The sequence below is a fragment of the Furipterus horrens genome, unplaced genomic scaffold, assembly GCF_987537825.1.
Source record: "Furipterus horrens unplaced genomic scaffold, mFurHor1.1.pri manual_scaffold_3, whole genome shotgun sequence".
NCBI classification, from domain to species: Eukaryota; Metazoa; Chordata; class Mammalia; order Chiroptera; family Furipteridae; genus Furipterus; species Furipterus horrens.
This window is the reverse complement of record NW_028327173.1, coordinates 99,660,404-99,670,969: the sequence shown is the minus strand read 5'-3', so window position 1 is coordinate 99,670,969 and position 10,566 is coordinate 99,660,404. Positions and strand designations below refer to the sequence as shown.

Below are 10,566 nucleotides of genomic sequence, written 5' to 3'. Positions count from 1 at the left end.
TTTGAAATATCCAACTATTATTGTAGAATTGTCTGTATCTCCATTCAATTATGTCAGTTTCTTCATCAAATATATTTTGAATGTTTGTTGTTAGGTGTGTACATGTTTATAATTGTTATATAATCTTGCTGTATTGAAACTTTTATTATTATATAATATTATTTTTATCTCTTGCAGACTTTTTGATTTAAGTCTATTTTGTATGATATTAGTATACCCTCCACAGATATTTTTATTACTATTTACATAAAATATCACTTTTGACCCTTTCACTCTAAACCCTTTTTGTCTTTGAATCAAAAGTGAGTCTCTTGTACATAGCATATAGTTGGATCATTTTTTAAAATTCCATTTTGCCAATCTCTGTCCATTTGAATGGTTAATCCATTTACATTTGAACTATTCACTGAGAAGACAGGACTTACTCCAGTCTTTTTGCTATTTATTTTCTGTAGGGTTTATAGTTTTTCTTTTGTCCTGCATTTCCTTAATTACTGTATAATTTTGTCTTTAACTGAAATATTTTTATTTTTATTTATTTTTTTAAGGGATTCAATGTTTTTCCTTTAATGACCCCATCTCCCTGAAGGACAGGTGTAGGCAGCCAGGCAATGACAAAAGATGTTCACTTGAAGATCTTGCCCTGATTGAAGGCTTTTCCCACATGCTGGAAGGCCCCCTCCCAGCAAAAGTACTCTCGAACCAGCATCTGGGTCTCCTCACTGCCAGGATCCTATTTCCGCCACGTGTATGACTCATAGTCCACCTGCCAGTCTGGACTCAGCAGGAAGGCGAGCTCCTGGCCTCGGAAGACCCAGACTCCAGAAATGGAGCTGCTATTGTTGGTTCCAAAGAGGATGACACTGGCAAAGGCGTTCTTCCTCAGCTTGTCCAGGCGCTGGAACATTCCGGTGAGGAGGTTGCAGCTCATGAAGGTCTGGGTGAGCTCCTTGGGGAAGCGGTACTTGGAGTACCACAGCGACCAGCCGTCCTGATCCAAGTGCTCCCAGAAATACAGCAGCGCCACCAAGAGTGTGTCCTCATTGAAGTACTTGCGCTTAAACTCATCCAACACAAAGGTACTCTTGGGCAGATAAGCAAAGGGGTCCTTGACCTTTGGTTCAGCAACCAGCGCTTGCTCACATTCGTCCATCTCCTCCTCGGGAGCGGGGGAAGCTGCCTTCTCCTCTTTCCACTCAGCCTGGGGTTTCTGCTTCTCCTCCCGAGACCCCTTCTCCTTCCAAGGGGTGTCCTTTTTAGGTTGGCTCTCTGCAAACTTTTTTGCATCAAACTGGGCCATCTTCTCACAGAGCTTCACCTCCCCCAAGACAGCGCGAAACTGGAGCTGATTGATGCTTATGAGGAACCAGAGGTTGGTATTGGCAAAGGCCTGGCAGAAGGAAGGCTCCAGGACCTGTTTATAGAGCCACAACAGGGTGCAGACAGCTGTGATGTCAGCCAGTGTCACACATCCCCCATCAGAAATGTCCGTGTCTTCAAGTGAGCATCCAGCAGCCCCAGAACTCGCCTCACTTCCTCCTTTGCATTCTCTGTGGCCTGCTTGTTGTGTGCATAATGCCCAAGGTGGAAAACACCCAGGTACTGGCTGGGGGCACTATGTCACTGTCAGCAAAGCTCACCCACTGCACCACCTGGGCCACTGCCTCTGGGCTACTTCCCTGCAGCTCATCATTGCCCAAGTAGTAGGCAATGGCGTTGCTCTCGAAGACACAGAAGCCATCATCACCTTTGAATGCTGGCACCTTGTCAGCAGGAAAATTGCAGAGAAATTCATGGGTGCGGTTGGTTTGGCCAAAGTGGAAGTGGGGTGGTGCGGACAGCACGCGGACCTGAGCCCCGCTGTACTGAGCGGCAATGAGGGCCTTGAAGACACTCCAGTTTTCAGGATAGGTGTACAGGGTCCCAGCCGCCATGATGATTCCACAGAGAAAGCGAAATATTTTTGTTTCTCATTTTCTACTGTGAATACACTATAGCTATTTCCATTGTGATTACCCTGGGGATTATATTTAATATCCTAAAGTTATTAACACTCTGATTTGAATGTATACCAGCTTGCGTTTGATAGCATACAAGATCTCTGTCCTTACAGAGCTTTGTCCTCACCTTTTATTTGTTGACACCACAAATTACATATTTATAAGTTGTATTCCCCAAAATAATTACCAGTGATTGGCTTTCTATGTATTTGTCTTTTAAATCTTGTTGAAAATAAAAATTTTTGTTACAAATAAAATTATAAAAATGTAAGTTTTTATAGTTTTCCATGTATTTACTTTTTATAAGGGATCTTTATTTTTTACATGGCACTTAGTTCCTGTCTAGCATTCTTTCATTTCAACCTGATGGATTTTCTTCAGCACTTTTTTGCAGTGAGTTCTAGTGCTAACAAACTTCCTCAGCATTTGTTTATCTGGGGATATCTTAATTTCTCCATCACTTTTGAAAAGGAGTTTTGCTAAATATAGAATTCTCAGTTAACAGTTTTACTCGTTCTTCACTTTGAATCTTCAGCCCACTGTCTCCTGAACTTAGAGGTTTCTGGTGGGAAATATTGTGATGATTTTACTGGGGTTCTTTATATGTAATATGATATAAGGCTGTTCTGCCTCCAACTCCCTGGCTCAGTTGGAAACTCCCTGTCCTGCAGAGGTTTCAGGACCATGGCAGAGAAACAAACACTGTATTTTGTCTGGAGGGATAGGAGGTGGCTAATCTCTGTAGGGGAGAAGAGCACAGAACTTCCATCTCCCATGCCTTTTATTGAAGAGGTAATCCGGGTGACAATTTCAAGGCTTATGAATCATCAATAGGCTTTTAGATGCTTGGGTTACAATCGACAGTTACTGATTATAGATATCAATATAGAGAACACAGTGATCAGTCTGTGTCAGGGTCTGCTAAACATCTTGATGCCACACTGGCATTAGTTGAAAGGCTTCATACATTTTTAGCTACAGATTGTTTATAGTTAACAGACAAGAAATATAGTTAAGAGATAAGAAAAGCAGAGCGAGCTCTAAAGCATAATATACATTATTTAAGTCCAATTCCCATGGGGACCCTCTGAGTGGCCTTCTGTCCTGTCTGCCTCTTAGCCTTTCTGGTTTTCTGTTGAGACTTAAAGGCCTTCCAGGGGTCCTGGCTCATGGCTTGGGCTACAATTCCCAAAACCACAAGGAGCGTGTCTTTCTTATTACTTTTAAGATTCTCCTTTTGCCTTGCTTTCAACAGCTTGATTATAACTTGTTTTGGTGTGGGTCTCTTCGATTTATCCTGATTAGAGTTTGATAAGCTTCTTGGATTTGTAGATTTATATCTTGCTTCAATTTTGGAAAATTTCAGTCATTATTTTTATCTCTCTTTTCTGTCTGTAACTCCCAAAATGAGTATGTTCATGTCTCACAGGTACCCTAGGCTATATTTACTTTTCTTCAACTGTTTGTTCTTTCTGTTCCTCAGACTTAATAATTTTAATTGTCCTTTTTTCAAGTGTCCTGATTCTTTCATCTACCTGCTCAAATATGCTTTTGAATCCCTTTAGTAATTCTTTTATTTTAATTATATTTTGCTAGTTTTAATTTGTTCATACATCATCTTCCTGGCTGTTCATGTCTTCTTTTAGCTTTGAGCATCTTTAAGAAGTTGTATTAAAGTCGTTGTCTAGCAAAACTGTCATTTTCTCTTTATCAAGAATTGCTTCTGCCAATTCATTTTGTTCCTCTGAATGGGTTCTACTTTCTTGTTTCTTTCTATGCCTTATGATGTTTTTTCTTGTTGTTCAAAATTGGACATTTGAAACATAATGAGTAACTCTGGAAATCAAATCCTCTCCTTTCCCCAGAGTTTGCTCTTTCTTTCTCTTTCTTTCTTTTCTTCTTTCTTTCTTCCTTTTTTTCATTCTTTCTTCTTCTTTTTTTGAAAGAAAGACAGACAGGCAACTTTCTCAAATATTGGGCCCATTAGATACCATGCAATCTGACTTTCTCATGTGATTTTTTATTTCTGGAAACTATTTATGAAATAAGATAAGACCTTTCCTTTGTATTAAAAATTCAATTATATAATAGATCTTTGACATTTGCTAGAATATTTCCTGAGGCCATTTCCATTTCCCCAAATTTGTGAATATCTTTGTATTATAGCAGTTGAGGTGGTCACAAAAAAAAACAAAGCTTTTATTTATTAATACTAAAAGTACTAGAAAACCTAAATAAAATTTACGTACTAATCAGTAAGTAAACACAGATCAGTTACTTCATCTTACACATTATGAAGCAGAAATGATTAAAATTTTCCTCAGCAAAATCATACATGACCACATGTCAAAGACCTTTAGGGTGGCTCAGGTTGAATCTTTAAATGTCATAATACTGCTTTAGACCATATATGGCCCTGTTCATTTTAGTTTTCTCTCTCTATCTCCCACCCTCTCTCCATCTCTTCCACCCTCTTTCACTCTCTGAGCTGCTCATTTAGAACATATCTTGTCATTGTGTTTAAGGAAAAAAAAGTCATGGCAGCCTGAATGATAAAAGCCCTATAGTCTCTACATGAAAACAACAATCAAATATCTACCATGTGCCAGACAAACACTGAGTTCTTTGTATGTTTCTTTACTCTTATCATACACTATAATCACCTTAGGAACTTCTTGAAACACAAACAGCTAGGTCTGGGCTTAGACCTGCTGAGGCTGGTGTATTGGTCTCATAGCTACAGCACTAGCCACTTTTATACCTATTGCTTAATTCTCATCACTGTGCTAGGTAGTAGTTTGTGAGTCTGACTGGCATTCCCAACTTGCCCAGGGTGACGTGGCTGCTGAGTGGAAGTAGCATGATTTAAACTCAACCTATTTAATGCCATAGTCCATGTTCTTCTCAACGTGTAATAAGTTAATGGTTTTTGTATTCCAAACACTACAGAAATTTAATCTCCCTACAGTTTTTTTCTCTTTCCAAGAGTATTCTATAATCTCCTTGGCTGTAAAGTGTGTTTTATTTAACTGAAAAAATATATTGTCATTGCAGCTTTCAGGGAAGAGGATGTCTAGGCTTATCTTACTTTCACTGTCTCTGCCACTGCTATGATTCTTGTTGTGCTCCTGCTGCTGCTGCTGCTGCTGCTGCTGCTGCTGGGTGGTTGGATTGCTGTCTATCTGGCCTAATTAGTGCTTAAGTCATCTTTGTGTTTTAAGCATCCTTATGAAAACTGTCTGGAAAAAATGGATTGATGACCTCTCCTTTTCAGATAAGATGGCAAACTACTGTTTTCAATCTTGACTTTTACAGTTGGGAACTGTGGAAAGTGAGTATCTTTACCAGTGGTTCAATGCTGGAATAATGTTTGGCATAGTTGCCATTTTGATCTCCTTTTTTCATCCTGGGGAAAACATTAATGCAAACTTTAGCACAAATAATGGTTGACTCTTCTGCTTCCAGTTCTTCATCCTCTACTTGTTGCAGGAACTCAGATCTCTGGGTAGGGGCATGTTCCCATGCTCCTACATCCAGATGTCCTGTGGCTCAGGAGATGAGCTGGTCTTATCTCCGCCTGCAGTTTTAGGCTGTTCAGGCCACTGGGTCATGGAATCCTGAGAACAAAGAGATCTGTTAAGTACTCCATCTGCCTCCTTGTAGATAAAGTCTTAATTGGAGTTGGCCTTGAGGATTACTGGGTCTTCTTTGTATCCTTGAGAGGTGCTATCTAAACCATAAGTTTCCCTGGCTGTATTTTACACTTAATGATACATTGTAAAAATTCCTTCACTGTTGATTGTAGAGCTCACCCCCCCGTTCTATTTTTTGTAACTTTTGAAATCCTAATAAAACGACGGTGAGGCTTCTCACTCTCTGCTGACTGCCAGAGAGTGCTACAGTCCCCCGATCATCTTTTTCATTCTGCTTGCTGGAATTATCTCGGTGTCCGGGATCACAACTAACACTCCATCTACTTCCTCCTCTTCCTTTTCTTTCTCCTCTCTTTCCTTCTTCTCCTCCTCTCTTCACAACAAACAGGTACTACAAGTTGTTGTTCCTGGTATAAATTTACCCATCAACCAAATGATCCATTTCTTTACTGCAGTCGTCATTAGTGGTGTTGTACGTGAAATCGGATGTGGTATAGCAGCTATTAGAGAACAAATTAGATAGAATGGCTTTGGGATTTTTATCTTCATTATCTATCCTGGACTATTTGTTGATCTGTTCACCACTAATTTACAACTTATATCACCAGCCCAAAAGCTAAACATATTTTGTGCAAATATTTGGCATAATTTTGTCCTTGTAGTACTGAATACTTTACGTCTTGTTCTCTTCCCTTTGATTCTCTTGCCCTTTCATTTCTCTGGAGTCAGAGTGCTTATTGCTGAAGTTATTGAGGACTCACCTGCCATTGGACCCACAGACCTTTTTGTGTGAGACTTTGTCACCCGTCTATAGGATTGTCCTGATATTAATGTAAAATATTGGAATGTATGTCTAGATACTATTGCCTATGAACCCCAAGTTTGATACTGCATAAGTTCATCAACTTTACAGCAGTTAAGCTTCTTAATTAGAACATACAAATAGCTGGATGGCTCCACTGAATGCTGTAATAATCAAAGCCTCACAGATGTGAGATTTTCCTACAGAAATAATTTTAATAAGCACTTGAATACATGTCTACCTGCCTGGAAAGCAGCTGAAGCCCCCCAAGTTTGTATAACCACTAAAAACTGCAAAAAAAAAAAAAAAAAAAGCTCAAGTTTCTGCAAAATAACTTCTTTGGAAACTCACACTAGCTTAACAAAAGTGAAACACCTACTTCAAATCCATATGTTGCACATAGGGCCTCCACTGCACATTCACTACACAATTAGCATCACCAATTTTATCACACGTTTTAGCTTTCTAAACATAGATCTTCTTGTGGTTGTGGAGATATTTGGCAAGTACCTGATTTCCCTCCCTGGAGCTTTGGCTATTATTAATGCAGTGCCCTGATTTGCTTTGAATGGGCAGTGTATTTTATACTCTTTCCTGGATGCTACCCTTACCTCAGTGATTAAAGACAATGATGTCAGAGCTCTGATAGGACTTTTTATTTGGTTGGTGACAGTGTACTTTTGGCTGCCAGTGTGACTCAGAGACTCTGGATAGTTATATACAGTACAGTAATATCTGCACTCATCTAATAGAATTTCTGAGTTACATTTAAAATATTGAAAACCATTACTTGGTATGAAATAAAAAGTGTTTCCTTAAAATTATATTTAGCTGACAACTTTAAGTTCCTGCTATACACAGAGCATTCAAACCATAGGATGGGAACAAACAGAAAAAAATGCAAGGAATAGTCTTTGACTACATTCTAAAGACTGAACTTACAAACTGTAGATGCTTGTGGAAAAACATCTCAACAATTGCAGATTCCTGTTAAATCATTTTGTGTGACTGCATATCAGGTCACAATAGTTTAAAAAGAGAACAAAATTGGGTGGAATTAATTGGAGAAATTTTCTTGAAAAAGCATCATTAATCCAGATTTTAAGGAGACCAGACTTTGGCCAAATGGAAGGGGGAGCATTTTCTTGGCCTATATCATTTGTCATTTGTCATTTGTCTTGTTTGAAAACAGCCTAAAAGCTCATCAGTAAATGAGTGGATCAAATAACTGTGGTATATTTACACAACGGAATACTATGTAGCAGAAAGAAAAAAGAATTCCTACCTTCCATGACAGCATGGATGGAACTGGAGAGTATTACTCTAAGTGAAATAAGCCAGGTGGCAAAAGATAAGTACCATATGATCTCACCTATAAGAGGAACCTAATGAATAAAATAAACGAGCAAAATAGAACCAGAGGCAAGGAAACTAGGAACAGACTGACAATGACCAGAGGGGTAGGGAGAGGGGGATAAAGGGGAGAAGAAGCTTTTGTCAAGAAATATGTATAAATGACCCATGGGTATGGAAAACAGAAGGCATCGACTCTGGGAGCAGGGGTGGGGACAGGGCAAGTGAGAGCAATGGAGTAAAAATTGGGAGAACTATAAAAGAACAATTTTAAAAGGCAAAAAAAAAAACAACTTTAATGCTGTATTGCTTTGTCCTCTGATGACAGAGATCTGATTACACTTAAGTAAATTTCTATCAAAGAATCTCTGACAAGAAAAGGAATGATGCTAAATAAGTGAACAAAGTAGGAAGTAGGGCCTACAATACCTTGAGACATTTTTTGCCCCATAAGAGTTACCTCTTTGATAATGGGCTTCCCATTCCCTCAAAGCAGCACTTAGCCTTGAACTATAGAAAATGTCTCCCACTTGTAGCATGTGAGCCGAGGCAGTTAGGGTTGAACCTCAGAACTGAGTTGCATCTTTAGACAGATCACAAGTCACATCACAGGACCTGGTTACCATTCTCTACAGAGCTTTGAAGCTTGGAACACTTCCAGGGCAGACATTTTTTCTTGTGTTGCTGGGGCTATCTGGGTCCTAGCTCCTGGTTTCTTGTCTTCAAGAAACAACTACCTTAAGTCCTAAACAATGCTCTGTCCTTACCAGCAGCTCCCATGTTTTTCTGTGTTGGGTTGTAAAACATCTGGTCCCTGCTTTCCATCTTTCCCCTAAGCTACCTCAGTGGGTCCACAGAAGACTTGGTAGTACAATGTGAATGGCTATACTGAGTAGAAACGTGAATTTGCCAGAGCCTAGGAACTGACTCTTGTAAAAGTTACCATAGTACAAGGTCTTTTGGACTGGAGATGCAGCCCTGGGAGATCAGGAAAGGCAGCAAGCCATTATGGAGTTATTGGTCTTAGAATTGTGCGAGAATGCTTTTTTCTTTCATGGCAAATACATGCTTCTCTTATACACTCAAGAAAACTAACAGTCATGTATTCAGCTTCTTCTCTAAGTGAAGTATTCCATGGGGCTCACCCTTTTTAGATTATTGAGTTGTTGTTCAGGCACTAAAACTTGTAAATAATTTTTAACGAACTTTTTAGATTGTATTACAAATTTGTCTGCCTTCTTAAACTGAAATTATTTACTAAATATATTTTAACATTCGATTAATGACAAGAGGTCATCAGTTATTACCGTTACTAAAACCATACAAATTATTAGTTTAGCCCAGGAAAAGGACATTTGTTCTATTTGTAGGCAGACAGTCATTCAGGATCAAAGTATATTAGCACAGTAATATTTAGATATGTTCAGGTAGAGCTTGGGGAATGCCATGGAATACTTGCATAATTAATTTAGTTAAATGAACTAAGCAGTTTACTAATAAAAACATTGTATGTGTGCAGGTCATTTTTTTTTTTTAACTAAGAAAAGAATTAAATTAAAAAATCTTACTCATCAATTTCTTTTTCTGGGTAATAATTAAAAAAACACAAACACATCATTTTCTTGTAGGTTTTAAATACCTTGGTCTCTTGCTCCATGGGGTCAGCATTTGGGAACCGCTCACTTAGGGTATTGAGCAGATCAGTCCTATTTGTATACAAATGGCCTCATGATGTAAGAAAGGAAAGAAACGTTCTGTGTTGTTTCTTCAGCTTGATTGTGGGCACTTCTAGAGCAAGAATGATGTCATTCTCTTCTTTGTATCCCTGACATGATGCGTGAGAAATTATAAAGACTTAATAAATGTGTTTGAATGAATGATGATTAGTGTTATTTATGCATTAGGAAAACATGCTTCTATTTAAGTAAGCTATTAAAAGTATTTAATTTTTACTATAAATATATTTTAACATGAAAAATACATCAGAACGTCTGTGTGTCCCTAGTATGTTATCATATTTATAAAAATAATCAATTTAGGTGTCCGAAGAGCAATAGAAAAGTGAATTTTTTCAAATATTTAAAGAAAATATTTTTTCTGTGTGTCACATTGTTCAACAGTAAAACTTTATTTTCAGTGTCTCTGCCCTACAGAGTTTACATTTTTGAGGATTTTTAAAAATCACCTACAATATGTAAAGAATATATATACTGTCAAACATATGTTCTTGAATGTCTTGGTTCTTGAACAATTCTGTTCTCAACCAAGTTGTTCATGGAAAAAATGTCTCAGTTATCTAACAAAACTTTGGTTCTTGATTGTCTACCCAATAACCCTTTCATGCTGATATCTATGAAATCAGTCACACCTCTTTCAGATGATAAAGGACATTCAGTTTTCAGAGAAATCACTTCTTCAACAGTTTTCTGGAACAAATCAAGTTTAAGAACTAAAGTTTCACTGTATTCTTTTTAGCACCTTAGCTTCAAAAAAGACAAGGTTAAACTTGACTGTTTGGGAGAGGGGAAGATGGCGGAGGAATGAGGAGAGGCTGTGCTCTCAGGCTCCCGAGACCCGTCTACAGTTTGGGCTAATTGCAGACAGAACATCTCAGTGAGCAGCTGGACACTGGCAGGAGTCGAGCCAAGGCACTGCTGGATTAGAGAAAATCCATCTGGGAACAACCTGTTTAGTGAGGATAGCGGAGGAAAAGGGGACAAAACGAGATTCCTGACTGGGGCAACTGCCCAAGCTGCGG

General features: G+C 38.6%; 2 pseudogenes; one reads left to right on the top strand and one right to left on the bottom strand.

Moving 5' to 3' along the window:
- Nucleotides 1-563: 563 nt before the first annotated feature.
- Nucleotides 564-1,946, bottom strand: LOC150015574 (elongation factor 1-gamma pseudogene; annotated as a pseudogene).
- A 3,164-nt stretch (nt 1,947-5,110) lies between these two features.
- LOC150015573 (membrane-bound transcription factor site-2 protease pseudogene) lies at nt 5,111-7,204 on the top strand (annotated as a pseudogene).
- The last annotated feature ends 3,362 nt before the right edge of the window (nt 7,205-10,566 follow it).